This window comes from Nicotiana tomentosiformis, chromosome 7 (genome assembly GCF_000390325.3).
Source record: "Nicotiana tomentosiformis chromosome 7, ASM39032v3, whole genome shotgun sequence".
Classification (NCBI taxonomy): Eukaryota; Viridiplantae; Streptophyta; class Magnoliopsida; order Solanales; family Solanaceae; genus Nicotiana; species Nicotiana tomentosiformis.
This window is the reverse complement of record NC_090818.1, coordinates 30,199,396-30,202,854: the sequence shown is the minus strand read 5'-3', so window position 1 is coordinate 30,202,854 and position 3,459 is coordinate 30,199,396. Positions and strand designations below refer to the sequence as shown.

The following is a 3,459-nucleotide window of genomic DNA, read 5'->3' as shown; positions in this document are numbered from 1 at the left end:
TACGAAATTGAAGAAAAAAATCTGATTCAAAAGACCAATCTTCCGTGTGTTGTTTACATTGAGCTTTGCACATGTATATATTATACACTTACATATATATTTATTCCTCCCACACTAACCCACTAACCTATGTCTCCTTATATTATAATTATCTTACTAACTTCATTAATTTATGTCCCCTAACCCATTAATTATGTCCCCTATATTCTAAACACTAATATGCACGACATTCTTTTCCATTCTTCTTCTTCTTCTTCTTCTTCACCCTTTTTCTATATCTCTAAGTAAATGTCCACAGATTGTTAGAATTAGGATATTGTTTCTGGTTTCTTCTTTCCAACAGGAGTTTTAATTGTGTTAATTTTGATAGAGTGATTCATACTGGCGAACGTGAAGAACATGAGCCTTATATCGAAGCATCTCAAGCGCAAATGGTATATTATGTGGATGATGTAGTCAATAAAAGGTGGAGTGTTGCTGTGCATCTAAAGCCAAGAGATTTGTATGAAATGGGAGAAGAAGTAGTGGAAGATGAAGTATATGAGAATGAGCCTTACCAAGAGCAAGAACTTGAACAGTTTTTTGACCATGGAGATGAGTATATACAACTGGCTACAGACCATCTGATAATGTTGTTACTAACTTAGCAGCAGATGCAAACATGTCTGAATAGAAAACTTACTTTATATGGTGCTTTATCAAAAGGTAACACTATTGCATAATTAAGCAGTGCTTACTTCATTTATTTTGTTTAAAAGTATGTTCAGAAATAACCATAGGCGATAGAGTTCATATCTGATTCACTTGTTTACACTATATTGCTTGTGACTTGGTTTGATTTTATTTGTTTATATTACATTACCTTAAGAAGCCTATTTGGCATTTGATACAATGTCACAACAGAGATTGTCACTAGAACAATAATACTATTGAGTTTGGTGTTTCAGAGTAGTTCCTTAAGTTTTTGAAAGATGATATATTAGTTTCAGACATTCATAGGTTGAGTAGTTTTAATTCCTTTATTTATGAGTTTGATTACAGTTATTTCACATGTTAAATTTCAAATAGAAACACCTTTGAGATAAATGAGGCTATTAAGCCGTTTGTTATTCATCATCTATGTTTTTTATTTGTACATGAAGATATTATCCCGAACAGAGAAGAACGGTAAAATGGAAGTATGTAATGAAAATTTATATCTGCAAATCATCATTGCAGTGTTTTATAAGAATAGATGTACTGTAATAAATATGGGATTGTAATATCTGTAGCACAAACAAAATAGAACAACAGTTTGGGAAATTTTGGAGGTGAAAATTAGAGAAAATAGAATAGAAGATAGGATACTTACTGGATCAATGAAGCTCAGATAGTTTCTTATAAGTTTCTGTCTTTTCTTACAATTCCTATTCTTACAAGTTTCTGTCTTCTCATGTGTTTACTATATTTTGGAACTTCATTGTCCATGCGGTAGATTGATTAAGCCACTTGATTAGGAATTTGTGACTGTGACCTAATATCTCTTAGTTTTAGAAATTTGCTTCTAGCCGCGTTGCGGGGACACTTTTGCATTCAACCAAAATTTGATATGTACATAGGGTGCCACGACTAATATATTAGTATTATTTTCTAAAGACATATACACCAAATTCTTACGAAACTTTTCGAGTGCCGGTGACCCCTCTTTTTATAAGTGTGAACTACTATTTTTGATATGGTATGCCTACATGGAATTGTTATATCCAAGTCAATCATCTCATGTTGCTCCTGCAATCTTTAAATTTACTGGTTTCCATGGCTAGAAATTGTGAGATGGTCAAATTTGTTTTCTGCTTACCTTATGCATCTAGATATTCTGATGTTTTTGAACTTAAAATTTCCTTGCCATTTGTTTACCCAATTATCTTAAGGCTGTTGCTAGATTTTCCTATATGCATCACATTGAGTTATTTAAGATGCTATTTGGTTCTTCATTTTCTTTTACTTTATGTTTGTTAATATGATAGTGGTGTGTCCATGAACAAATATGCTGACTTATACAGGCGAGATGTAGGCCTCTGTGTTAATCAGGTAAATCGTATGCTACTTCATTATGTTAAACACTGACTTTTGACTAGAAATGAAAATTTAAGAGATAAACTTTGAATTAATCTCGTAAACTATGTGCTACATCATGGTCCTGTGCTAAATAGCTTATTCAGTTAATGACACTTTGCTGCTAGATCTTAGAAATGTCGTTATCTTGATATTAATCCATTTGCTAAGTATGGAGTTGGGTTATTCAGAGAGCATGTGACTTCAACCTAAGGAAGAATTCTCTATGGTATTCATTTACTTGCTATAAAACTAAAACCTCGTACTGTTGCCTGTTATTTATGATCGTTATCTTCGTTTGGTTTAACATTCATGAACTATGTATGACATTTGTTTTATTTTATCATTTCAGGGCATACGCTATGATGTTTAGAGATTTAGCAATATGGAAGACTTCATTACGATCAAGAGTTAGAGAAATGTTAATAGGCTAACTACTACTACTACTTTGTATTATGGATATTTGTTGACACTAGTCATTAGAATCAAAATGACACTAGGTTTTGGATTCAAATAGTGTATATTTCTTTTCTGTGTTGACTCATTGGCTTCAAACGATAACCAATTTGTATAGTAGGTTTTTGTTTATTATGCTTTTGGTGAAATATATTATGTTTTTTCAAATGCAAGTCACACATCTTAGTTATCCGAGATTTGAGTAGTTTTAATGGTTATTGGAATTTGGTTTATATTGATACTAGTGAATTTGCCGCGCTTCGCTCGGTCTTAAAGAAAAAAAAAAAAGTAGTTCATACATATATTGAATTTCTTGTTAACAGGAAAAAATATCTGAATACATAAAAGTTAGAAAACAAAAAAAATATAGGCGAGACATACATACGAAATTATTAAACTATATCATAAACTTACAATTGATATATTTTCTTTGCTTAGTAAACAATTTGGTTACATGTATATTTGTTTAGAAAAATGGTTCTTTATTTTCTATATATGTGTATACAGAAATGTCTTGAATATATAATTTTCTCCATTCGTTGAAATTTTAAAATAGGGGGAAAAAGTAATTAATCAAATTACGACAAAATTAAAGAAGAAAACAATGTTAATAACGTCTTCAATGACAGAATTAAGTCAAACTGAAAATTCACAAATCTATTCTTTTGGTTTTTCTTTCTCTTTCCTTATTCATATCTTCTCTTTATATTTATTCTTTTCTTTGTAGTTGTCTATTTATTTTTTGCTAACCTTTATATCCTTTATTTGGAAATGGTGTCCTTTCGCAATAGGAAATGAGTTTTACTGTTAATAGCAATTTCTGTAGTTATAAGCTTTTATCATGCTTTCTTCTAGCGGAAACCGCTGGAGTATCAAATTTTCATAGGAGTATTTATTATTGTCTTATTG

The 3,459-nt window shown here is 30.8% G+C and overlaps 1 long non-coding RNA gene across 1 annotated transcript; it reads left to right on the top strand.

The window, feature by feature from the left end:
- Nucleotides 1-478: 478 nt before the first annotated feature.
- On the top strand, nucleotides 479-2,685 carry LOC138895128 (uncharacterized). The gene is made up of 2 exons (XR_011409330.1): nucleotides 479-705; nucleotides 2,447-2,685. It is a non-coding gene; the product is annotated as an uncharacterized lncRNA (long non-coding RNA).
- The last annotated feature ends 774 nt before the right edge of the window (nucleotides 2,686-3,459 follow it).